We start from the raw sequence: 27842 nt of genomic DNA, 5'->3' as shown, positions 1-27842 counted from the left end.
TAACCTTATTTTCTGTATAGAAGCTCAGTCTCTACAGATTCTTCCCCACCCTCTTTGCTGGGTGTTTGGTGTTTGTATTTTTTTTTGTTTGTTTTATCTATTGGTTCTGTGGTGTTTTTCCATATATATATATATGTGTGTGTGTGTATATATATATATATATATATATATATATATATATTCTCCTTTTTCTTTCTTTTTATTTTCTCTCTCATCTTTTTCTCTCTCTTTGATATCATTTGTGCTCTCTTTTCTCTCCCCTAATTCTCTTTTCTCAGGTGGTCACTTTTAGTGGGGTAATTGGTGTCGTGAGTACATTCATGCTTTGTTCCCTTTGTGTTGTGTCTTGTTGAGGTGAATTTTATCCTGTCTGGCCAATGTGCTAGAGAGTGAGCCACATAACCAGACACCTGGATAGGAAACTCCATCCATGAAAGGGTCAATAACACCCCAGACCCAACTACAGAGGCAGGAAGAAAGCGGCAGAGAGCGAGAGAGCATGAGTGAGTGAGGGAGCAAAAGAGGAGTGTGTGGTCATGTGGGGTGTGTGTGTGTATATGTGAGTGAGGCATAGTTAGATCCTGCAGAACCTTCGGGGGCAGGCTGACTGGGCTTGCCTAACTAGGCAGCCTCTGCTACCATTGTAAACAGTATTGGGAGGCTGGCTCGTCCTCAGAGGCCTAGCCTTTTTGAAGGGGAGAGCTGCTATAACTGGGAGCCCAGCCTCACCTCCACCCAGGGTGCCCTCAGAGAACACCTGGGACTCTACAGCCAACCCTGCCAGGGACCTGCTACCTCAGCTGTGGTCCCACAGTCAACGAGTCTCCAGCCACCCTGGGTGCAGGCTCCTGTGAGTTCTGAAGCGCGCTCCACTCTGACGGGCCCAACGCTTTAGCCCAGGGCACTGCAACCACACGAGCAGCAGACATGTGAGCAGCCTGTTCCTGTCCAAGGAGCAGCAGCCCCGAGAGCAGCCCACCCCAGGCCTAAGAGTAGCAGCCTCACGTAGCTTACCCCTGTCCAAGGAGCAACAGCTGTGTGAGTGGCCTGCTCCCCTGTCCGAGGAGCAGCAAACGTGAAAGCAGCCTGCCCCATCTGAGGAGCAGCAGCCACATGAGCAGCCTGTCCTGGTCCGAGGACCAGCAGCTACAAACAAGTACCTTTCAATAATAACTTTAAACATAAATGGACTAAATGCTCCAATCAACCTCTAGCCAGGCTTACCAAGAAGCAAAGAGAGAGGACCCAGTGGGCAATGAGACCCCCATCAAGGGAGGACCAGTACATTAGAAGATAATAAGGACCCTACAACAAGACACAAAAATTGTATTTAGCCTGGTTGGTGTGGCTCAATGGTTGAGCATTGACCCATGAACCAAGAGGTCACCAGTGATTCCTGGTCCAGACACATGATGGCATTTGGATTAATGTTTCAATTTCATTGGTAGTTATTGGCCTATTCAGGTTTTTTTTTTATTTTTCCTGATTGAGTTTTGGAAGCTTGTATTTTTCTAAGAATATGTCCATTGCATCTAGGTTGTCCAGTTTATTGGAGTAGAGTTGTTTATAGTATATTTTTTACAATCTTTCATATTTTTGTGTGGTCTATTGTTACTTCACCTCTTTCATTTCTGATTTTGTGGGGTCATCTCTCTTTGTTTCTTGGTGAGCCTGGCTAGAGGTTCATCAATCTAGCTTATCCTTTCAAAAAAACAGCTCTTGGTTTTATTGATCTTTTTTTTGTTGTTGTTTTTTTTTTTTTTTTTTTTTTTTTTTTTTTTGTGTGTGTGTGTGTGTGTGTGTGTGTGTTTTTTGTCTCTATGTTGTTTATTTCCGCTCTGATCTTTATTATTTCCTTCCTTGTGCTTACTCTGGGCTTTTCTTGTTGCTCTTTTTCTACTTCTTTAAGTTGTAGGGTTAGATAATTTATTACCATTTCTTCTTGTTTTTTGAGGTAGGTCTGTAGAGCTATGAACTTCCCTCTCAGGACTGCTTTCACTGTGTTCCATAGATTTTGGGTTGCTGTGTTTTCATTGTTGTTTGTTACCAAGGTGCCTTTTATTTTTACTTTGATCTCTTTGGTAACCCAATCATTGTTTAATAGCATGCTATTTAGCCTCTGAGTGTTTGATTTTTTTTCATTGTTTTTATTGTAGTTGATTTCTAATTCTATGCCATTGTGATCTGAGAAGATGCTTGATATGATTTTCATCTTCTTAAATTTGAAGAGACTTTGCCTGTGTTCCAATATGTGGTCTATCTTTGAAAATGTTCTGTGTGCACTTGCGAAGAATGTATATTCTGTAGCTTTGGGGTTAAATGTTCTGAAGATGTCAATTGGTTCCATCTGTTCTAGTGAGTCATTTAGGATTTATATTTCTGTGCTGATTTTTTGTTTAGAGCCGTGGTCGGCAAACTGTGGCTCGCGAGCCACATGTGGCTCTTTGGCCCCTTGAGTGTGGCTCTTCCACAAAATACCATGGCCTGGGCGAGTTTATTTTGAAGAAGTGGCATTAGAAGAAGTTTAAATTTAAAAAATTTGGCTCTCAAAAGAAATTTCAATCATTGTACTGTTTATATTTGGCTCTGTTGATTAATGAGTTTGCTGACCACTGGTTTAGAGGATTTATCCAGTGGTGTTAGTGGGGTATTAAAGTCCCCTACTATGACTCTATTGCTGTTGATCTCTCCTGTATTGGGTGCATATATGTTTTCCAGGGTTATATCCTCTTGTTGAATTGCTCCCTTTAGTATTATGAAGTGGCCTTCCTTATCTCTTGTTATGGCCTTCACTTTGAGTTCTATTTTGACAGATATAAGTATTGCTACCCCAGGTTTTTTTCATTTCCATTCCCCTGAAATTTTTTTTCACCCTTTCACTATCAGTCTGTTTGAGTCCTTTGTTCTGAGGTGGGTCTTTTGTAGATAGCAGATATATGGGTCATGTTTTCTTATCCATTTAGGTACCCTATGTCTTTTGATTGGAGCATTCAATCCATTTAAGTTTAAGGTTATTATTGATAGGTACTTGTTTGTCCCCATTTTTACTCTTTATGCCTGTGTTCCTTCTTCCCTTCCTATTTCTTCTCTTTACAGCAGTCCTTCAGCATTTCTTCAATTGGTGGGTTATCCTTATCCTTTGGTGGTAACAAAGTCCCTTAGCCCTTTTTTTGTTTATGAAGCTCCTGATTTCACCTTTAATTTTGAATGATACCTTTGCTGGGTATAGTATTCTTGGATTCAGTCCATTGCTTTGTATCACTTTGTATATTTCATTCAATTCCCTTCTGGCCTGACATGTTTCTGTTGAGAAATCAGTTGAGAGTCTAATGGGAAATCCCTTATACATAACTTTCTGTCTCTCTCTGGCAGCCTTTAAGATTCTTACTTTGTTGTTGGTGTTTGCCAATTTAATTATGATGTGTCTTGGTGTCAGTTGTTTTGAGTTCATCTTGTTTGGGACTCTGTGTGCTTCCTGAACTTGTGGGAGTTTTTTCTTCCCAATACCATGAAAGTTTTCTTCATTATTTCTTCAAACAAGTATTCTATTCCTTGCTCAGTTTCCTCTCCTTCTGGTACCCCTATTATGTGGATGTTCTTTCATTTCATGTTGTCCCAAAGTTCCCTTAGGCTCTCCCCCTGCTTTTTAAGTTATTTTTTTTTCTCAGTTGCTGCTCTGCTTGGGTGTTTTTCCTACCTTGAAAAACAAGGTCTTCTATCTTGCTGATGTGGTCCTGGGCTTCTTATAGTCTACTGTTGATGCTTTCTATTGTGTTCCTTATTGCAGCTATGTCATTCTTCATTTCCTCCTGGTTATTCTTTATTTCCTCTTGATTCTTACACAAGTTGTTGTATTTGTCTTCTGTCCTTTTCCGTGTCCTTATGACCATTACTCTGGATTCTTTCTCTGACAATTTTCTTGCCTCCATTTCATTTACTTCCTTATCTTGTGATTCCCCCTTTTCTTTTGTGTGGGGGCTATTTCTTTATCTTTCCATTTTTTGCTCCTCTCAGGGTGTCTTGTTATGTGACTCACTCTCTAACACATTGACTGACAGGCACAAAATACAACTTGACTAGATACAACACAAAGGGAAGAAAACATGAATGTATTCATGACACCGACCACCAGAGAAAAGAGAATTAGGGGAGAGAAAAGAGCACAAAAATGATATTGAGAAAAGGAAATAAGGTAAGAGAGAAAAGAAAAAGAACAAAAAAGATGGGGGAAAATTTAGATATATGGGGAGAATACTCCACAAAACATACAAATAAAAAATGCAAATAGCAAACACCCAGAAAAAAAGGGTGGGGGGACTGTATCTGAAAAGGCAGAGCTTATTTCCAGAAAGTAAGGTAAAGGAATTGAATGAATGGGGAAATACCAAGGTTCAGTATAGAGGAGGTAGAAAGAGAATGAATGGATAAGAAGAAAAGTAAAAGACAAAATAGTCAATAAATAAATTTCCACTTTCTTTAATCTATCTATCATCTATCTATCATCTATCTATCTATCTATCTATCTATCTATCTATCTATCTATTTTTGGAAAAGGAGAATAGTGTTGAGAGCAAATAGGCTTGGGTTCGGTGAGTGAAACTAATTAAGCCAGGCGTCCTCAAACTACGGCCCGAAGGCCACATGCGGCCCACTGAGGACATTTATCCTGCCTGCCAGGTGCCACTGCCTGTCCTGCTTAGCAGCCGACTCGTCCCGGGCCTGCAGTGTGCATAGGAATTTGTTCATAGTTTTTTTTTTAAACTATAGTCCGGCCCTCCAACTGTCTGAGGGACAGTGAACTGGCCCCCTGTCTAAAAAGTTTGAGGACCCCTGAATTAAGCCATTAGGAGAAGAAGAGAGCAAGCAAGGAGAGGAAAAACAAAACCATAAAAAAATTGGCTAGCGAAGAAAGAGAAAAGAGAAGGGCGCATGGACTTGGAGCAGGGGAGAGGAAATTAGATATATGAGTAAGCCAACAGAGACTACTATAATAGTAATGTGTCCATAAAGCAGATAAAAGATCAATTTTTAACAGGGAGTAAAGAAAGGAGAGAGAAAAACTAAAGCTGGAACAGGAGAAGAGAAACAGGATGAAAAGGGGAGAAGTGAGGATGAAAATGTTGGCAAAAAGGAAAAAATGAGATAAAGTAAAATAATGTAACTTTTATAAAATAAAAGTTAAAATAGAAGGTACAACACTAATCCAAAAAATAAAAGGTTAAAATAATAATAAATAAAAATAAAATAAAATAAAAATTTTTTCATTCCCTTTCTTTCTGAACTAAAAGATAAAAAATAAAAAAGTGAAGTAGTGAAGTGTCGTTTGCTTCAGCTGAGTTTTAATGTCCCATGGGGGCTGCATTAAAGCCCTTCTCTACTGTTCTGTCTGGCACTTCTCAGTTTCCTGTTAGGTAGTCAGCACCGTGTTGAAGTTCCCAGTGATCTACCACTCCTCTGTGTCTCTCTCCACAGCCTTGGTTTCAGGTATGTGGGACCAATCTGCCCGCTTTGTTTGTTTGCCTGCTTTCAGTTGTATTTACACAGGCCTCTATTTCTGACATGGGCTCTAGGTCATGGTGTTGCTGTATTAGTTTCCGGGGTGCTAGGAGGGGCTAGCTCTTCTGGAGAAAAATGGCTGTATAAGGTTGGAGGGACTGGACTGTCCCAGAGCTGGATTTCTGGTCACCTCTCCCTGCTTTGCTTCCCAGTCTCCACCAAACCACCTCCTACCTGAACTGTAGCCTCGGTGAGTGTTTGTAATTGAAAGATCCTATGTAATGGGGTTAGTGAGTAAAAGCAAGGAAAATATAAAGACAGAGCAACCACGCCACTGCTCATTTCTCTCCCTCCTGCACTGCATGGCCAGTGCAGAACTTCAGGTTGCATTTCTGGGTGCAGCCTCCCATTGCTGTGTTCTTAGATCTAGAGTCCCCCTCTGCCAGCAGCCCTGTGGGCTCCCTTCTACAGTCGAGTGTTACACATGTCCCCAAGGGACGTGGACTTGGTGCAGTGCAGTTTCCTTCTGACTGTCTCATCCTGGTGGTCGCATGTTTCTCTCTCCAGCCCAGATCCCTGGTCCTACCATTCTCCAGGCATCCTCTGTCCTTTCTGGCTGCAGATTGTCTCACCAGCTGTGTTTAATTCACCAATTCCAGATGGATGTTATTCGATTTAGTTGTTTCTTCTATCTGCTCTGTGAGAAGACACAAGACATGCCTGCCTATTTGCCGTCATTTTCTCTCCTGCCCTGGGCAAACTTTTTAGGAGCCCATGGCTAGGGGGTAGGGGGAGGGGGGCCTGGAGTCTCAGTGTTCATGGGTTCGCAGTCGAGGCAGCAGGTCCCTGGCCAGTGTGGCTGTAGGGTCCCTGGTGGTGTCCAAGGGCTCCCTGGGTGGAGGTGAGGCTGGGCTCCCAGTCACAGCAGCTCTCCCCTTCAAGATGACACAGCCTCTGCAGTAGAGCCAGGAGAGATTGCATCAGTAGCAGAGGCTGCCAAGCTAGGGGAGCCTGGTCCACCAGCCCCCAAAAGTCCTGTGGAATATATCTGTCCCTCACTCACACACACACACAAACATTCCCTACACTCCCCTTTCACTGCCTCACTCACTCACACTCTCTCCCTCATTGCCGTCCTGTTGGCCACCATCTTTGATTCTACCAAGATCGGTAATATTTTCTTAAGAACAAAAGCAATGAAGTTCCCAAGTTTCCAAGACAGAAAGTGTTACCAGGGGACATTTCTGGGAGAGGATGGCACCTGATCTATATATAAGCAACCTTGAAGTCAAAGATGTGTTCTAACAATGTCAAACTTTCCTGGCACAATCCCCTTTGGATCTGGCCTCCAAGACACTAGGAACAACTGTACTTCAGAGAAAGTTAACGTGTACTGAGCATTATTAAATTGAATGCCTTTCTCAGAATCAAAGCATCATCAAATCCAAAAAAGAAGTCACTCTGATGTTAATAGAAGATTCACCATGCTCAGATCCCATACCTAAGAAAGCACGGCTCAGCAAGAAAAAGTTGGAAAACTAGCTGTGATACAGAGGTAGATTTTAAACATGTTGCCTTAACTTCAGGTTTTTTTTTTTCTAGAAAAATGGAGCTGGAGCTGCTGACAACATTCATTTATCCCTGACTATGTGTCCAAGTTCCAAGATAAGTACCTTATTGCATCATCTACTTTATTGTTTATTATTTTTTAAAAATATATATTTTTATAGATTTCAGAGAGAGAGAGAGAGAAACATCAATGATGAGAATCATAGATCAGCTGCCTCCTGCATGCCCCCTACTGGGGATCAAGCTCACAACCCATGCATGTGCCCCAACCAGGAATCAAACTGTGACCTCCTGGTTCATAGGTTGACACTCAACCACTGAGCCACATCAGCTGGGCACATCATCTACTTTAATAGTCACCACAGCTTCATGAGATTCCCAGTCAGGTATTATAGTATTTGCTCCATAAGAACTTTCTAAACAGACTGTTGCAACCAGGATGTCTAATTATTGTATTATGCCCACCTCCTTCATGAGGGTATTCACATCATCACCCCTGCCCTTAAAGCCATTCCCACTCTCTCAGCCACCTAAGACCTTCTCTTTACTCATTGCCTCATTTTGATATAAAAGCTTCTGCTAGTAATAATACATAAAGATAAAAAATGTTTTAAAAAAAGAAAAATTGTTGGTGTAACTGGTGAGGAACTTATCTGATTAAATTTGGCTCAGCCTTTGAAAGAAAGAAAAAGGGACATGAAAAGAAAAAAGGGGTGGACTTCCAGCCAAGATGGTGGTGTAGGTAAACATGGCATTCACCTCCTCCCATAACCACATCATTATTGCAACTAAACTACAGAACAACCATCATTCAAAATCACCTGATGTCAAGCTGAATGGAAGTCCTACAACTAGAGAATTAAAGAAGAAACCATATTGAGACTGGAAGGAGGGGCAGAGGCTCAGAACAGGCTGGTCTGACACCCACGTGTGGTAGGTAAAAATCAGAAGGGATACTTTGGCTATGGAGGTTCCCCCTGAGGAGCAAGGAGTCTCAGTTCCACACCAGGCCTCCAAGCACAGGTTCCAGGCCCAGGAAGAGAAGTCCCCACAACTTCAGGCTATAAAACCAGTTGGAATGGAGGATGAGAGAGACCAAGGCATCTAAAGTCCTAGGCAGTCTTCTTAAAGGGCCAGCCCATGGACTTACTTGGATTCATTTCCTCTGAGCTCCAGGATAGGGACAGCAACTTAAAAGGCACCAGAGACATATGGGAGGAATTGAACTGTTTGACATTAGGGCAAGAGCTAAAGAAACAGCTTTCTCTCAGACAGAAGTGCTTGCAAAAGCAATTGTTCCTTTGATGAGCCCTCCCCCCACAGAGCTGACAGGCAGGCACTATATCTGAATCTCCATCAATCTGGCTCATACTGTTTGCCCCACCATGGTGATTCCCAGAGACTTTACCCCACCTAACTTTAGGGCCCACCCAAGCTGTTTCCAGTAGCCTGTCTTGGCTATGCTTCGATTTTCCTCAACTCTCTCAAATAAGCAGCATCTGGACTCAGTGTGCTCTATACTTCTAGTTAAGTGGCCCAGGCCTGGCACTAGCAGCAGCCAGCCTTGGTTCACAGCTTGGCCTTGCTTGGGCACCTTCAAGCCCAGTACATGAAGCAGTCATCTGCAGATTGCTTTGTGGTTTATGCCTGGTGGCCCTGGGAAGAACACAGACAGTGGCTGCACTTCCTGGGAGTCCCCAGAGCCAGCGTACCCAGTGGATAACTTTAGTCAATCAGAAGAGCAAAAAGAAGCACCACCACCCAACCATCTCCATAAACGACACACTCAAGGGTGGACTCAGAGGGTACCAGAACCCTGCTGAAGTAAGTCGTGCTCTGTGCAGTGGGTCTCTGCACAACTGATCCTTCAAGGTGGTTGGAGGTCCGTGGTCAATCATCAGCCAGTCCTTTCAGCTGATCATCCTGATATCTCCCATTGACATGCCAATAGCAACCAAGACTCAACTACAACAGGGGGCCACACCTTGAGTGCCCACCTGGGGTGGTTGGGAAGGCTGTGCCATTAGACCCTATAGTACGCCTACTAAATTAGGCCATGCTACCAAGCCTGAGAGACATAGAAGCTCTACCTAATACATGGAAACAAACCCAGGAAGGTGGCCAAAATGAGGAGACAAAGAATCATGGCCCAAATGAAACAACAGAATAAAACTCCAGAAAAAGATCTAAACAAAATAGAGATAAGCAATCTACTAGACGCAGAGTTCAACACAATGGTTATAAGGATACTCAAGGTACTTAGTGAGGACTTCAACAGCATAAAAAGAACAGTTATAAATGAAGGTTACACTAATTGAAATAAAGAATAATTTACAGGGATTCAACAGTAGAGCAGATGAAGCTGAGAATCAAACCAAATATTTGGAATATGAAGAAGCATATAATCAGAAGAGCAAAAGGAATTAAAAAAATATGAAGATAGTGTAAGGAGCCGCTGAGACAACTTCAAGTGTACCAACATTTGAATCATGGGGGTGCCAGAAGGAGGGGAGAGAGAGAGAGAGAGAGAGAGAGAGAGAGAGAGAGAGAGAGAGAGAGATTGAAAACCTATTTGAAGAAATAATGACAGAAAATTTACCCTACCTGATGAAAGAAATAGACTTTAAAGTCCAGAAAGCATAGAGGGTGTCAAACAAAATGAATCCAAAGAGGCCCACACCAAGATGCATCATAATCAAAATGTCAGAGGTTAAAGACAATCTTAAAAGCAGCAAGAGAAAAGCAGTTAGTTGCCGGAAGCCAATTCCAGCATGTCAGCAGGGCTGAATCATCTGGAGATAGCTGAGGGCATTTCCCCAAACCTGAAAAGGATGCATAAAATGATTGCTTGCTGACAGACAGCTAAGGGCATCTCAATCTGAAACCCTACCCTTTGATGTGTATATCTCTACCTTGCCTTAGGACAATTTGTGTTAATAAAAAGCCAGGGGTCCTGAGACAAGAGAGAACTTAGTTCCTTTAGCTAAGTCTTCTCTGGCTCCCCATAATGCCTTCCAAAATTATGTTTCATCTCTGGACTCTTGATTAATTTACACACAGCACCTTCTCCAGATTCCTGAACCCTTCGAGATGCTGGATCAATACCATCGGCATTGATTGGCACCCAAAATATGGACAATTTGGAGGAGAAGTATTTGCCTGAGTGGATAAAACAGCACCAGTGATGGTGGTAAGATTAACAGTGCGTAAAGCCCATGTCAGCTTCGGAAGCCCGAAGATCCATAAGTGCGTGGGTGATACTTTTTGTTTAAGTGTGATTATAATGGGGAAGAATTTGATTAAAAGGCAAAATTATAAAGAAATTGGAATATTAAATGGTACTTTTTAAAATCAGGCTGAAAAAAGAGTGCCGTGGTCATCTTTAATGTGGTTTCTTGTTTAAATCATAAAATACCTAATTTGTTTTGAGGTTTGAAAATCTATAATTTCTAAAAAGCCACCGGATCCTCAGCTTCTGATCTCAAAAGAGGCTGGAGAGGGCAGAGCTATCAGCTCTCCAACAAAAACACTACTTAATGCTTTGTTTAAAAATTACCAGAGGATGTGTTGGGATAAACAAATTTTGGCGAAAATCATCTTAATTGCTAGTCATTACTTTGGAAAACGAAATAGGAAAAAATTTAAAATCTGTCTTTTTCTATTAAAGCATGCCTTTAATTGGGAAAAGGAATGTGGCCAAACCACTTACTGAATTTTCCCCCAAAGCAAGTAGGAGGTGGGGGAAGGGAGACACATGGCAATCCTATATGGACGCCCCCTCCCAGAGAAAGCTATTTTAAAAGGTCTCATGTTTCAACAATGGTTTTTTCCGGCTAGTGACTTAAAAGTTTTACAAAATTTAGAAATGTCTGGGATTTCTGTGCATGTGTAAAGAGAAGCTAGCTTAAAACAAATGCGCACAACTGTCCAATTTTTGGACTTTAGATAGGTTTTGAGCTAAACTCAAGTCTCTTTGCGATTGTACAGAATAAAACCCCAAAGACTGTTTTTTCCTCAAAAAGATGGTGGATTTGACCCAGGGAAAAAATACAGGCTAGGTTCTAAGCAACAAGATTGGTATTTCCATAATAAAGAGTAGTTTTAAAAATGCTAATGAACCACGTTCAAAAGTTAACATTAAAGCCGCCAAGAAAATCAGTAAATTGTCTCTGTTACAAAAATTTGCCAAAGAAAATGCCTTAAAATAATTATAATTTGATTTAAATCTCATAAAAATTATTGAAACATAAATAAATAATATATTAATTATAAAGGCCCAATAGCCCCAGGGGTGGGGGGGAAAGCTAGCTGCACCTCTTTAATGGAGGAAGGGGCTAGTCACCCTTCCTCCAGCAGAACAAGCAGGTAGGCCAAAGTTTCCCACTGGCAGCAGTCTCTAAGGAAAGAATGGCCAATTTACTTCTAAATAGACCTAGCTAGGCCAAAACCTGTTTTGCCAGCCTCAAATGTGGTTTTCCAGAGTCGCTGGAAACTTAAAACTTTAAAGTTTACCAAACAAAATGATAAAAACTTATATCTAAATATTTTGAAATGACAAAATACTAAAATATTAATCTGAGTATGCCTCATATGAAATCTAGAGGACAGAATTGAAGCTATTAATTGATTATATCTTGTATTTTTGAAATTTATTCTTAAAAATATAACATGTTACTCATCAAGAAATGCTAAATATTTGACTTGCCTGCTCTAAAAGTTCAAGGTTCAAATTAAATTGGGAAAAAATTATATAATTGTGGTAATTAAATGCCTGAATATAGAAATTTATTTTTGAGGAAATAATTTTTGTATTTTCTCTGAAATAATTAGGAATTCAAAATATGTTGCTTCTTGGTCTAATTAAAAAACAGGATTAATTCTGTGATCCCAACCAAATTTTTAAATATAAAAACCAGTTTACATTTAATTGATATCCTTTAAGATAATTATAAAAGGTATATAATCTTTAAATCATATGTATATATGGAAAGCTAATTTATTAAGTAATTTAAATGGGTATCTTTTGAAACTTAACTTGGAAAATATATTTGATGGGCTTTCCAAGTTAAATTTCAAGGCTATAACTGAGGGATGATTTTTGGAAAACTCCAGGGGCCCGGAGTGATTCAAAGAATTTGTTCTCTCTTCTTAAAGGAAATATTTTAAATTTAGCTGATTTAATATATTTGAAATCACATGGAAAGCTTAATCAAATAAAAATTAATAAATATATTTTATTTACATACATATATCTTAAATGTTATGAAGGTCTTGGCCTCTAAGAAGGGCAAAATAAAGTAGCAAAATAGTTCTTAAAGGCAAATTTTTCAGCATTGGAATTTTAAAACCAAATTAAAAGACAAAAAGCCTCTAGCCACCTGCATTTTAAATAGGCTAGGGGTGGAGGCAGTGTTTGTGCCTTGTGAATCAGACGTGTAAGTTTATTAAATTTGCTTGCTTTGCTTTTTTAAATAAAGATACCTATTTAAATGACTTAATAAATTAGCTTTTTAAAATATAATCAAGGTCTCATATAAATTAAGTTATATGAAAAGCCAATATTTTATAAGCAATTTGAATCCTACTAAAGTCTTCTAAGAAAGTTACTGAAACCTCCCATCATCCCTCTGTATATGCAAATAAGCCAAAAGGGATACTCTTTAAAAATATAAGTCTAAGCTTAATAAAAAGGAGAAATTTTAAATTTTTGAAATCTCTTCCACTAATATTTACAGGGTAAACTAAAGATTGTTGTTAAAGTACTAATCTGACAATAAACAGTAGTCACCATACATGTAAGGGAAGTCATTTAATGTGAATACATGGCTTGGCAATATTGGTAAGCATCCAAAAAGCAACCATGTTTGTTACATTTGTTGCTTGGTGTAAAAAAAAGAAAGAAAAGTGTCTTTAAGAGAAACTCTAAATGTGGCATGTAAATTATTCTGGAAGAAAATAAAGAGAGTTTTCCTTCAAATGTCTGGAAAGCTATAAAAGTATATATATTTGGCCTCAAAAAGAAAAGTAAGTAATTTGTATTTTTGCCTCCCTAAACAAAGCTTATGTAAAGTCACTCAAAGACTATTAGCAAAAATTTAATTAATGTCATTTACTGTCCATAACCCAGGACAGGTAAAGTTAAAAAATAAACCTTATTTCAGATCAATTTAAATTGGCTAATTGAAATAAGTGAATATTCAAGAAAACTTAATTGTACTGGGCAGGAAGCTGTTCCTGAAGTATTAACTAAATTTTTTACTGATGGTTAATCTCATGGTAAAAACTGCTTAACATGCAATAAATCCAGAGCAGTCATATTTCTGTACAGAAAAATTAAAATTCATCAAGACTTCACTGTAGGAGAAACCAAGATGGCGGCATAGGTAAACACCTAAACTGCTGCCTTGCACAACAATTTCAAAACTACAACTAAAAGACAAAACAAACATCATCCAGAACCACAGGAAGGCTGGCTGAGTGGAAATTCTATAACTAGAAGGAAAGAGAAAAGCACACTGAGACTCAGAGGACCTGCAGAAGGCAGAGGTACCGAGGTGCGTGTGTGCAGAGAGGGCTGGCAACTGAGTATGCGGCTGGCTTTCTCAACTGGGAGGGAGACAAAAGCTCCTGACGGCTCTGAACTCCAGTTCCGGGCGAGACTCTGGGGGCCCAGACTCATTCGGGGAGAAACTGGACTGTCTGGCAGTGGGCAAAACTCAAGGGTGGCTTTCTCTCAGAGGTGCTTGCAGTGATTATCACAGGACACTGAGATCCAGGGGCCTCTTAGGGCAGGGCTGACCAGAAGCCATTGCTGTGTGCTCCACCCTGAGACTCCGCTCCATCCACGCTGAGCACAGATGCTTTTGCAAGTCTTGCCTCATAAGGGTGTCTCCAGCACAGAAGTTCTCCCATCGTAGACACAACTGATCCTCACAGCCAATGGGCCTGGAGGTCAATTCCTCCCAGTGATACCAACAACAATTAAGGCTTAACTACAACAAGACTGTTCACACAGCCCACAAAGGGGTGCACCAAGAGTGTCGACCTCAGGTAACTGGGAAGGCTGAGCCACTGGGCCCTATAGGACACCTAGCACACAAACCACTCTATCAACTCAGGGAAGCAGCCAAAATGCGGAGACAAAGAAACAGGTCACAAATGACAGAAATGGAGGAAAGCAAACGACTGGATATAGTGTTCAAAACCACGGTTATAAGGTTTTTCAAGAATTTCCTAGAAAAGGCCGATAAATTTAGCGAGACTGTCGAGGATATGAAAAAGGACCAACTAGAAATTAAGTACACACTGATTGAAATAAAAAATAATATACAGAGATCCAACAGCAGACTAGAGGATCGCAAGAATCAAGTCAAAGATTTGAAATACAAAGAAGCAAAAAACACCCAACTGGAAAAGCAAAAAGAAAAAAGAATCCAAAAATATGAAGATAGTGTAAGGAGCCTCTGGGACAACTTCAAGTGTACCAACATCAGAATTATGGGGGTGCCAGAAGAAGAGGGAGAGCAAGATACTGAAAACCTATTTGAAGAAATAATGACAGAAAACTTCCCCTACCTGGTGAAAGAAATAGACTTACAAGTTCAGGAAGCACAGAGAACCCCAAACAAAAGGAATCCAAAGAGGACCACACCAAGACACATCATAATTAAAATGCCAAGAGCAAAAGACAAAGAGAGAATATTAAAAGCAGCAAGAGAAAAACAGTTAGTTACCTACAAGGGAGCACCCAAACAAATGTCAGCTGATTTCTCAACAGAAACTATGCAGGCCAGACGGGAGTGGCAAGAAATATTCAAAGTGATGAATAGCAAGAACCTACAACCAAGATTACTCTACCCAGCAAAGCTATCATTCAGAATTGAAGGGCAGATAAAGAGCTTCACAGATAAGAAAAAGCTAAAGAAGTTCATCACCACCAAACCAGTATTATATGAAATGCTAAAAGGTACTCTTTAAGAAGAGGAAGAAGAAAAAGGTAAAGATAAAAATTATGAACAACAAATACATATCTATCAACAAGTGAATCTAAAAATCGAGTGAATAAAAAATCTGATGAACAGAATAAACTGGTGAATATAATAGAATCAGGGGCATAGAAAGGGAGTGGACTGAAAATCCTCGGGGGGAAAGGGGTGTGAGGGGTGTGGGAAGAGACTGGACAAAAATCGTACACCTATGGATGAGGATAGTCGGGGGGGCGGTAAGGGCAGAGGGTGCAGTGGGAACTGGGTGGAGGGGAGCTTTGGGGGAAAAAGGAGGAACAATTGTAATAATCTGAACAATAAAGATTTATTTTTTTAAAAAAAAGACTGCACTGTAAAATTTCCAAAAGCCTCCTAATATTTAAATAATAAAGGGGGAATAGTAGAATAATCCCCTGTAAGAAAACTACATCAAGCCTTAATTGCTTTAAATTTTTACTTTGAAAATTATTTTTCACTTGTAATGCTGATAGCAAGACACCCATGAAAACATACATGGTGTCAAAATAAGCCATAGGAAAATCGTTTGGGCAAAAAATGAAAGGATCCCGAGTCTAGTTTATAGATAAGATACCTTTATTAACCTTTGGTTGAGAATATGTTTGTATATTTCCAGAAAACTTCTCCAAGCCAGTGTGAATTCTTGCAACAATGAATCCAAGAGAGGAACTGACCAGATTATTCAAGCCACAAAATAGCAGTTGCCCCAAACAACATGCCCAGACAACAAGAGGAGAAACAGTCCAGAAATGAAGATGGTGAAGATGCCTTGCCATACTAGAAGTCAGCAGCTGTGCATTGCTGCAGGTTGCCCAGGACCAAACCAGAAGTTCCGACCTACATTTGTCCACCATCCAGAGCTAGCATATCATTGCTGGCATGTACATAAGGAACTGTTTGACATTGAAATTGGGACTCAAAGAACTGTTGGCCCAGAAAGAAACTGACTGCAGGCTGATTCCTTTAATGCCTGACAGCAATTTAAAGGGACTTGATAGAACTCTATCCTTTCCAATGAATTTAAAAATCTTAAAACATACTTTCTTGTTAAATTTATAAAATAAAAAAGGGTGAGATGCTGGAAGCCAATTCCAGCATGTCAGCAGGGCTGAATCATCTGGAGATGGCTGAGGGCATTTCCCCAAACCTGAAAAGGATGCATAAAATGTTTGCTTGCTGCCAGACAGCTAAGGGCATCTCAGTCTACATGTTATTGCTTCCTACTGCCCAAACACCTGAACAGCCGAAGACAATTTTCCCCAATCTGACAATGGATTGTGTATACAAAACCCTACCCTTTGATGTGTATGTTTCTACCTTGCCTTAGGACAGTTTGTGTTAATAAAAAGCAAGGGGTCCTGAGACAAGAGAGAACTTAGTTCCTTTAGCTAAGTCTTCTCTGGCTCCCCATAATGTTTCATCTCTGGACTCTTGATTAATTTATGCATAGCGCCTTCTCCAGATTCTTGAACCCTTCTAGATGCTGGATCAAGACCATTGGCAGTTAGTTACGTATAAGATAGTACCCATATGACTGTCAGCTGATTTCTCAACAGAAACTTTGCAGACCAGAAGGAAGTGGCAAGAAATATTCAAAGTGATGAATAGCAGGGACCTGAAACCAAGATTATTCTACCCAGCCAAAGTATCATTTAGAATTGAAGGTCAGATAAAGAGCTTCCCAGACAAGGAGAAGCTAAAGGAGTTCATCATCACCAAACCAGTATTACATGAAATGTTAAAGGGTCTTATTCTATATAATAAAGAGCTAATATGCAAATGGTCATCATGCCCTCACATCATCACACCCTCATTCTGTCACGCCTTAACTGCTTAGACACTCAACACTGGGGAGAGAGGAATGGAGACCATCCAGGCACAAATGAGCTCACAAGAGAGGAATGGGGACCAGCCAGGCTGTGGCCCAGGAGAGGGACAAGCTGCCTGCCCCATGGTCCTGGGCACCAGCTGCTGCACCTGCAGCCCAGGAGAGGGACAAGTCACATGCCCCGTGGTCCCAGGTATTAGCAGCTGCGCCTATGCCTGTGGCCCAGGAGAGGGGCAAACTGCACACCCCATGATCCCGAGCACCAGCAGCTGGGACTGTGGCCCAGGAGAGGGACAAACCACATGCCCCGGGGTCCCAGGCACCAGTGGCTGGGGCTGCGGCCCAGGAGAGGGACAAGCTGCCTGCCCCACGGTCCCAGGTGCCAGCGGCTGTGCCTGCGCCTGCAGCCTGGGAAAGGGACAAGCCACACACCCCGCTATTCCAGGCACTAGCGGCTGGGACTGTGGCCCGGGAGAGGGACAATCCGCATGCCCCATGGTCCCCACGGTCCTGGGCACCAGCGGCTGCACCTGCGGCCTGGAAGAGGGACAAGCCACCCACCCCATGGTCCCAGGTGCCTGCAGCTGTGGCCCGGGTGAAGCCATCCCAGGTCCTGGGTGCCTGTGGCTGGCCAGAGGGAGGGAATCCTGGGTCCCAGGTGCAGGGCAAGGCAGAGGCGGTTAAGGGCGATCAGGCCAGCAGGGGAGCAGCTAGGGACAATCAGGCTGGTAGGGGAGAAGTTAGGGGCAATTAGGCAGGCAGGCAGAGGGGTTAGGGGCAATCAGGCAGGCAGGCAGGCAAGCGGTTAGGAGCCAGCAGTCCCGGATTGCAGGAGGCAGTTGGACATCCCTGGAAGGGTCCAGGATTAGAGATGGTGCAGGCCAGGCTGAGGGACCCCTCACCCCCGTGCACGAATTTCATTCACCAGGCCTCTAGTCTATTATATAAAAAGCCTGTGGTCATCACGCCATCATGCTGTAATGACCGATCAGCAGGAGGCTGCATGTGCAGGGTGGGCGGGGCTGCATGTGTGGTGAGGCGCATGCGGGTGGGCGAGGATTTGACTCCGGAGGACTTGACTGGAGGCATGGGTGGGTTTCTGGGTCCCGCCTCTAGTGGTGGCGGCAGCGGCAGGACTCTTTCTGGGTCCCGCCGAGCCGCGGGACTCTGGGTCCTGGGTCTCGCGCGATTTCGCTCACTGGGCCTTTAGTTTAAAAAGAAGAAAAGAAGATAAAAAATATGAACAATAAAATGGCAATAAATACATATCTATCAACAATTGAATCTACAAACAAAATGAACCAGCAGAACAGAAACAGACTCATAGATACAGGGAACTTTTTGCTGGTTGCCAGATGAGAAAGGGGTTGTGGGGGGCGGGGAGGATGGTAAAAGGATTAAGAAGTACAAATTGGTTGTTACAGAATAGTCATGGGGATTAAAGTACAGCATAGGGAATATAGTTAATAATATTCTAATAACTAGGTGTGGTGCTGGATGGGTGTGGGATTTATTGGGATGATCACATATTAAGTTATGTCATGTCTGATCACTTGGGTGTATGAAAAAAAAAGGAAAAAGGGGCAGGGAAAGCACCTGCTTCCATTCTCCTTCTGGCACAAAACTTAATCAGAGTGTGTGGGAGGTCAAGTGAGCACTGGGCCAGCTCCTCCTGGCCTGTCTGGGGCAAGATGCGTAGGGAAGACCAGGGCTCATTTCTGCACTTCATTCCCAGGGCCCCAGACCTGTTGCCCAGGTTCTTTCCTAGGGGCTGGGATATATCATTCTGCCTGGCCCAACATGGGAGATAGTGTCTTGGACTGGGCTCCTGAGAAACAGAGTTGGAAAAGGGAATCTGAGTGGTAGAGATTAATTAATTGAGTGCTTTCAAGTGATGCCCACAAGAGTGTGAGGGCAGCAGAATAGGATGGGAGGAGTCTAGGCAAGGATATGGGTTTGCTGGTCTGGTCTCAACTTGATTCCAGGGAGCTCTGGAGTTAGAATATCACTAGGGTTGTCAGGAGATAGGGGCAGGCTTTTGTTTCTGGATCTATCAGCCATTGACTGTGGATTGTAAACCCGAGGCATTTCCTGATAAGGTAGGTCTCCCCCTGGCTGAGAGTGACCTCTAGAGAAGGGGGACAGATGTATTGGCCTGATAAAAGGGGCCAGAGTGAGACCCCAACACCTACTATGGATGGACTGGAGGGGGGCTGTTGGGGTTGGAGATGAAGTGGATGGATTCATGCTGATTAAGGAGGTAGAGCTGACGGGACTTTGTGTCTGAATGAAGATGTGATGGAGGGTGAAGTGATAAGGGGCTTCCAGGCTACTAGCAAGGTGACTGGGTGGCTAGGGGTGTCGGGCTCCAAGATGGGTACCCAGAAGGAAGGTAAACTTGGTGTGTGGAGGATGATTTCTTATCTGAACATGGTGAACATCCAAGTGGGAGTGTTAAGCAGGCTGCTAGGTACACCAGTTTGAAGCAGAGATGTGCGCCATCTGCGTACAGATTGGAGAGGGTGTGTGGGCCATTGTGAGTGGGAAGTAGGGAGAGAAGAGGCAAAGAACAGAGCCCTGAGAACTTCCTACCATTGGGGCTGGCAGAGAACAGGGAGCCCCAGGGCTACTTGAGACAGTGCACAAAAAAGGCAGGAGGAAAACCAGAGGAGCAAGGTCCCTGGAGTCACCTCCCCATCCTCTGTCTGTCTCAGTCATTACCTGTTACCTCTGTCAGTGCATCTTTGTGGAAGGAAACAGCCTTGTGGAGCCTTGATAGACTGTAATTTCCTCAAGGGTGGGAATTGTGCCTGTCTTGATTAGTATTGTAACTCTAGTATCTATCCTGTCTCCTGGTATAGAGTAGGAGCTCAATACGTTTTTGCTGAAAAAATATACTAGCTAATACTCATATGGCATCTACCATGCACCAGGACTGTATACAAACTCATTTACCTCTGAAGAAGGTGCCATTATTAGCCCCATTGTATAGATGAAGACTCAGAGGCACAGAGAGTTAAGTAGCTCACCCAAGGTTACACAGATGGTAAGTGGCCGAGCTGGGCAATGACTCCCCAGGGCCATGCTCTTAGCTCCTAGGCAAGTGAGAGAGCTTTGAGGCCAGCCTCTTTGGGACCAGAACACATGACTGTTTAAGGTACACACATGCACATGCACATGCAGCCATGTCTGCATGCAGCACAAAGACAGCTCTGTCTGCTACAGGAAAGGACAGCACACAACCTTGGGGAGTGAGCTCTCTTGTCGCATTGGACTAGCCAGATACTTCAGACACAAGTTACTGCTTCCTTTATAGCCCCTGAAGACAGAGGTATTGGGACTGGACTAGTAGGGAAAAGTGGAAAACTCTGGTATGAGGCAAGATAACTTCCAGTCCAAGCTCTGCTATGAAAGTGCAGCTTGGGCAAGTCCCTGAGTCTCTTTTAGCCTCAGTTTCCTCATACCCCAAATGGAACTAATTATACTTCTTTCCCAAGTTTTCTTTTCCTTTAACTGTTTTTATTGACGACACACAGAGAGAGAGAGAGTGAGAGAGAGAGAGAGAGAGAAATGTGAGAGAGAAACATCAATTGGTTGCCCCCAGCACGTGCCCCAAGCAGAAATAGAACCCACAACCTGAGTATATGCCCTGACCAGGGCTCAAACTTGGCATCTTTTGGTGTATAGGATGATGCTCTTACCAACTGAGCAACACTGGCTAGGGCCTTCCCCCAATTTTTTTTTTATTGCTTAAAGTATTACATATGTCTCCTTTTTCCCCAATTGACCCTCCTGCCCTGGCCACTCCCATGCCCCAGAACAAGCCCCGACCACCCCAGTATCTGTGTCCATTAGTTAAGCTAATATGCATACATACAAGTCCTTTGGTTGATCTCTTACCGCCCCCTCCCCCTTCTCTCTGAGGTTGGACGGTCTGTTCAGTGTTTCTTTGTCTCTGAATCTATTTTTGCTCATCATTTTATGTTGTTTATTATATTCCACAGATGAGTAAGATCATGTGATATTTATCTTTCTCCGACTGACTTATTTTGCTTAACATAATGCTCTCCAGGTCCATCCATGCTGTTGCAAATGGTAAAAGTTTCTTCTTTTTTATAGCAGTGTAGTATTCCAGTGTGTAGATGTACCACAGTTTCCTAATCCACTCATCTGCTGATGGGCACTTAGGCTGTTTCCAAATCTTAGCTATTGTAAATTGTGCTGCTATGAACATAGGGGTGCATATGTCTTTTCTGATTGGTGTTTCTCATTTATTGGGATATATTCCCAGAAGTGGAATTACTGAGTCAAATGGGAGTTCCATTTTTAATTTTTTGAGGAATCTCCATACTGTTTTCCACAGTGGCTGCACCAGTCTGCATTCCCACCAGCAGTGCACGAGGGTTCCTTTTTCTCCACATCCTCTCCAGCACTTGTCGTTTGTTGATTTGTTGATGATAGCCATTCTGACAGGTGTGAGGTGGTACCTCATTGTTGTTTTGATTTGCATCTCTCAGATAATTAATGCCTTTGAGCATGTTTTCATATGTCTCTTGGCCTTCTGTATGTTCTCTTTTGAAAAGTGTCTATTTAGGACCTTTGCCCATTTTTTTTTTTTATTGGATTGTTTGTCTTCCTTTTGTAAAGTTGTATGAGTTCTCTGTAAATTTTGGAGATTAAACCCTTATCTGAATTGGCAAATATGTTCTTTCATGCAGTGGACTTCCTTGTTGTTTTGTTGATGGTTTCTTTTGCTGTGCAGAAGCTTTTTATTTTGATGTAGTCCCATTTGTTTATTTTCTCCTTAGTTTCTATTGTCCTAGGAGCTGTATTGGTAAAGATATTGCTATGACATATGTCTGATATTTTGCTGCCTATGGAGTCTTGTAAGATTTTTCTGTTTTCCCATCTTATGTTTAAGTTCTTTATCCAGTTGAGTTTATTTTTGTGTATGGTGTAAGTTGGTGATCTAGTTTCATTTTTTTGCATGTATCTGACCAAATTTCCCAACACCATTTATTGAAGAGACTGTCTTGACTCCTTGGTATGCTCTTGCCTCCTTTGTCAAATATTAATTGAACATAAAGGCTTGGGTTGATTTCTGGGTTTTCTGTTCTGTTCCATTGGTCTATATGTCTGTTCTTGTGCCAGTACCAGGCAGTTTTGAGAACAGTGGCTTTGTAATATAGCTTGATACCTGGTATTGTGATCCCTCCAATTTTGTTCTCCTTTCTCAGGATTGCTGTGGCTATTCGGGATCTTTTTTATTCCATCTGAATTTTTGGAGAGTTTGTTCTAAGTCTGTGAAATATGCCCTTGGTATTTTAATGGGGATTGCATTTAATCTATAAATTGCTTTTGGTAGTATGGACATTTTAATGATGTTGATTCTACCAATCCATGAACATGGTGTATTCTTTCATTTGTTTATGTCTCTTTTTTCTCTTTTTCCAATATCCTGTAGTTTTCTGAGTACAGATCTTTTACCTCCTGGGTTAAATTTATTTCTAGGTATCTTAATTTTTTTGTTACAATGGTAAATGGGATTTTTTTTTTTTAGTTTCTCTTTCTGTGAGTTCATTATTGGGGTATAAAAAAGCTATAGATTTCTAGGTGTTAATTTTGTATCCTGCTACATTGCCGAATTCTTTTATTAAGTCTAATAGTTTTCTGATGGAATCTTTAGGGTTTTCTATGTACAATATCATGTCATCTGTGAATAATAACAGTTTTACTTCTTTTTTTCCAATTTGAATGCCTTTTATTTCTTCTTCTTGTCTGTTCGTTATGGCCAGCACTTCTAGTATTGTGTCCAACAGGAGTGGTGAGAGTGGGCATTCCTGTCTTGTTCCTGTTCTTAGGGGAAGTGGTTTTAGTTTTTTCCCATTGAGTATGATGTTGCCTGTAGGTTTATCATATAAGGCTTTTATTATGTTGAGGTATGATCCCTCTATTCCCACTTCCCTGAAAGTTTTTATCAAGAAAGGGTGTTGGATTTTGTCAAGTGCTTTTTCTGCATCAGTTGATATGATTATGTATTTTTGTCTCTCAATTTGTTTATGTGATGTATCACATTTATTGATTTGTGGATATTGCAGCATCCTTGCATCCCTGGAATAAATCCCATTTGGTCATGGTGTATGATCTTTCTAAAGTAATGCTGGATCCGATTTGCTAAAATTTTGTTGAGGATAAAGACACCACAAAAAAAAAGAACTACAGGCCAATATCCCTGATAAACATAGAGGATTTTAGCATCTATGTTTATCAGGGATATTGGCCTGTAGTTCTCTTTTTTTGTGGTGTCTTTATCTGGTTTTGGAATTAGGGTCATGGTGGCTTCATAGAAAGAGCTTGGAAGTGTTCCTTCCTCTTGAATATTTTGGAATAGGTTCAAACCTATCCTGAGGAGGATAGGTTTAAGTTCTTCTTTGAATGTTTGGTTAAACTCTCCCGTGAAGCTGTCCAGACCAGGGATTTTGTTTGCTGGAAGATTTTAAATTACTGTTTCAATTTCATGGGTAGTTATCAGCCTATTCAGGGTTTTTTTTTTTTTTTTCCTTCCTGATTGAGTTTTGGAAGCTTGTATTATTCTAAGAATATGTCCATTTTGTCTAGGTTATCCAGTTTGTTGGAGTAGAGTTGTTGGTAGTATTTTTTTTTTTTTTTTACAATCTTATATTTCTGTGGGGTCTATTGTTACTTTACCTCTTTCATTTCTGATTTTGTTTATTTGGGTCCTCTCTCTTTGCTTTTTGGTGAGCCTGGCTAGAAGTTCATCAATCTTGTTTATCCTTTCAAAGAACCAGCTCTTGGTTTTATTGATCTTTTGTATTGTTGTTTTTTTGTTTTTTTTTTTGTTGTTGTTGTTGTCTATGTTATTTATTTCTGCTCTGATCTTTATTATCTCCTTTCTTCTGGTTACTGTGGGCTTTTCTTGTTGCTCTCTTTCTAGTTCTTTAAGTTGCATGGTTAGATAATTTATTACCATTTTTTTTCTTGTTTTTTTTTTGAGGTAGGCCTGTAGAGCTATGAACTTCCCTCTCAGGACTGCTTTCATTGTGTCCCATAGATTTTGGATTGTTGTGTTTTCATTGTCATTTGTTTCCAGGATGCTTTTAATTTCTTCTTTGATCTCTTTGGTAACCCAATCGTTGTTTAATACATGCTATTTAGTATCCAAGTGTTTGATTTTTTCATTGTAGTTGATTTCTAGTTTTATGCCATTGTGATCTGAGAAGATACTTGATATGATTTCTGTCTTCCTGCATTGAAATAGACTTTGCCTGTGTCCCAATATGTGGTCTATCTTTGAAAATGTCCCATGTGCTCTTGTGAAGAATGTATATTCTGTGGCTTTGGGGTGAAATGTTCTGAATATGTCAATTAATTCCATCTGATCTACTGAGTCATTTAGGATTGACATTTCTATGCTGATTTTTTGTTTAGAGGATTTATCCATTGGTGTCAATGGGGTATTAAAGTCCCCTACTATGTCTGTATTGCTGTTGATCTCTCTGTTGATATCTTCCAGACTTTTTTGTGTGTGTTTGGGCTCCTGTATTGGGTGCATATGTTTACCAGAGTTATAGCCTCTTGTTGAATTGCTCCCGTTAGTATTATGAATGGCATTTCTTATCTCTTGTTATGGCCTTCACTTTGAGGTCAGTTTTATCAGGTATAAGTATTGCTACCCCAGTTTTTTTTTTATTTTATTTCCATTTGCCTGAAAAAATTTTTTCCATCCATTCACTTTAAGTCTGTTAGTTCTTTGTTCTGAGGTGGCTCTCTTGTAAACAGCAGATATATGGGTCATGTTTTCTTATCCATTTGGCTACCCTATGTCTTTTGATTGGAGCATTCAATCCATTTAAAGTTATTATTGATAGGTACTTGTTTGTCCCCATTTTTACTCTTTATGTTCTTTCTTCCCTTTCTGTTTCTTCATTTTACAGCCGTCCTTAGCCCTTCTTTTGTCTATGAAGCTCCTGATTTCACCTTCAATTTTGAATGTTACCCTTGCTGGGTATAGTATTTTTGGATTCAGTTCCTTGCTTTGTATCACTTTGTATATTTCATTCCATTCCATTCTGGCCGGACGTATTTCTGTTGAGAAATCAGTTGATAGTCTAATGGGAGATCCCTTATATGTAACTTTCTGTCTCTCTTTGGCAGCCTTTAAGATTCTTACTTTGTTGTTGGTGTTTGCCAATTTAATTATGATGTGCCTTGGTGTCGGACGTTTGGTGTTCATCTTATTTGGGACTCTGTGTACTTCTTGAACTTGTGTGAGTTTTTCTTCCCATATCAGGAAAGTTTTCTGTCATTATTTCTTTTTTTAAAATTTATTTTTTCTTTTCTTATTGTTTAAAGTATTACAACTGGTAGTACATATGTCTCCTTTTTTAATTTTCCAATTGACCTTACCCCAGCCTCCCCAACCCCCCGGCACATGCCCTCACCCCCTTCCCAGTGTCTTGCATCCATTGGTTATGCTTATATGCATGCATACAAGTCTTTTGGTTGATCTCTTACCTTCCCGCACCCCCCCCCGCCACCGCCAACCCTCTCCAGCCTTCCCACTGTCGTTTGACAGTTTGTTCGATGCTTCTCTGCCTCTGTATCTATTTTTGTTCATCAGTTTATAATGTTCTTTATTATCCATAAATGAGTGAGATCATATGGCCTTTTTCTTTCACTGACTGGCTTATTTCACTTAGCATAATGCTCTCCAGTTCCATCCATACTGTTGCAAATGGTAAGAATTCCTTCTTTTTTATAGTGTTCCATTGTGTAGATGTACCACAGTTTCCTAATCCACTCATCTGCTGATGGGCATTTAGGCTGTTTCTGAATCTTTGCTATTGTAAATTGTGCTGCTATGAACATAGGGGTGCATATATCCTTTCTGATTGGTGTTTCTGTTTTCTTGGGATATATTCCTAGAAGTGGTATTACTGGGTCAAATGGTAGTTCCATTTTTGAGAAGATGCCATACTGTTTTCCACAGTGGCTGCACCAGTCTGCATTCCCACCAGCAGTGCATGAGGGTTCCTTTTTCTCCGCATCCTCTCCAGCACTTGTCGTTTGTTGATTTGTTGATGATAGCCATTCTGACAGGTGTGAGGTGGTACCTCATTGTTGTTTTGATTTGCATCTCTTGGATGATTAGTGACTTTGAGCATGTTTTCATATGTCTCTTCGCTTTCTGAATGTCCTCTTTCGAAAAGTGTCTATTTAGGTCCATTGCCCATTTTTTGATTGGATTGTTTATCTTCCTTTTGTTGAGTTGTATGAGTTCCCTGTAAATTCTGGAGATTAAACCCCTATCAGTGATAACATTGGCAAATACGTTCTCCCATGCAGTGGACTTTCTTGTTGTTTTGTTGATGGTTTCTTTTGCTGTGCAGAAGCTTTTTATTTTGATGTAGTCCCATTTGTTTATTTTCTCCTTAGTTTCTATTGTCCTAGAAGCTGTATCAGTAAAGATATTGCTATGGCATGTATCTGATATTTTGCTGCCAATGGAGTCTTGTAAGATTTTTATGGTTTCCCATCTTACATTTAAGTCCTTTAACCATTTTGAGTTTATTTTTGTGTATGGTGTAAGTTGGTGGTCTAGTTTCATTGCTCTCAATAATTTTTGTGGAAAGAATGAAGAACAATGGCTCTTAGTTCAAATCCTGGAACTCCACATTGAACCTTGGTTTTCCCTCTCTTAAATGGGAATGATAATACCAGATTAGTATGAGGATGATCCAATGAATGAAAATTCCTGACACATAGTTGGTTAAGAGTAGAGAAAAGGAGGGAGATTGGAGTGGGCAGAAGATAGTCAAGGAAGGCTTTTTAAGGATGAATGGATTTTAGAAGTGAATGGATCGTGTGGAAACCAAGTGGTGGTGAAGGTAGATAGAGAAAGACTTGGAGGTGGGGAGATAGGATGAAAGGGAAATTTCTCTGAACCTTGGCCACCCTATTTACTTTTCAGCCTGACCCAGGAAGCCAGGGGTTTGCTGTGAAGGCAGGCAGGACATGTCCACTGTCTCCTGAGACTTCCTGTAGGCAATCGCCAGGGCTGGATCTGGCTTGCTAACCAGGTATGGGATACTGCTAGATCTCCCTATTGGCCTGTGGAGATAGCTGAAAATAGCACAGGGGCCCTGGGTGTGCATCTGCAGAGGCATTGACCTAGTCCTTGTGGCAGGAAATAGCAAGCTCCCAGCTGTAGTGAAGGGGCTCCTTCCTGGAGCTGCCACACTGGTCTTACTTCTGCCCCAGGCCCCCAGCTGATGCTGTTCTGGCAGCAGTGAGTGGTTTCTCCAAGTGGGTTGCTGCCAGTGGTTAATTCAGCATCTAGAAGGGTTCAGGAATCTGGAGAAGGCGCTGTGAGTAAATTAAATAAGAGTCCAGAGACAAAACATAATTTTGGAAGGCATTTGGGGGGCCAGAGGAGCTTGGCTGAAGAAACCAAGTTCTCCCTTGGCTCATGACCCCTTGCTTTTTATTAACACAAATTGTCCTAAGGCAAGGTAGATATACACTTCAAAGGCCAGGGTTTGGTACACAGAATCCATTGTCAGATTGGTGAATTGCCTGCGGCTGTTCAGGTGTTTGGCCAGTAGGAGGCAGTAACATGTAGATTAAGATGCCCTTAGCTGTCTGGCAGCAAGCAATCATTCATGCATCCCTTTCAGGTTTGGGGAAATGCCCTCAGCCACCTCCACATGATTCAGCCCTGCTGACATGCTGGAATTGGCTTCCGGCACCTTGCCTCTCTGTAAAGCCTGCTGGGAGGCAGAGGTGGCAATAGCTACTGGCTACTAGCAGGGCAGGGCACCGGGGCTACAAATGGTACCTCTGTACCTGCCTGGCTCTGTGAGGAACTTGTGGCTAGAAGGCCAAGGCCTGGGTATGCTGAGGGGAAATAAATGTTAGACTTATGT

General features: G+C 41.5%; 1 protein-coding gene across 2 annotated transcripts in view; it reads left to right on the top strand.

Moving 5' to 3' along the window:
* Nucleotides 1-16687, top strand: part of SNX33 (sorting nexin 33) — a 214178-nt gene extending 197491 nt beyond the window's left edge. The window contains exons 5-7 of one of the 2 annotated variants that reach the window (XR_013959110.1): nucleotides 7099-7998; nucleotides 10126-10255; nucleotides 15685-16687. The gene's annotated coding sequence lies outside the window, so the exon portion shown is untranslated. Of the gene's footprint in view, nucleotides 1-7098; nucleotides 10256-15684 lie in introns of both variants that reach the window. The other variant, XR_013959111.1, reaches the window with a different exon arrangement.
* The last annotated feature ends 11155 nt before the right edge of the window (nucleotides 16688-27842 follow it).

Source organism: Plecotus auritus (assembly GCF_963455305.1).
Source record: "Plecotus auritus genome assembly, chromosome: 1".
Classification (NCBI taxonomy): Eukaryota; Metazoa; Chordata; class Mammalia; order Chiroptera; family Vespertilionidae; genus Plecotus; species Plecotus auritus.
The sequence above is the reverse complement of the archived record's forward strand: the minus strand, read 5'-3'. Positions and strand labels throughout refer to the sequence as shown.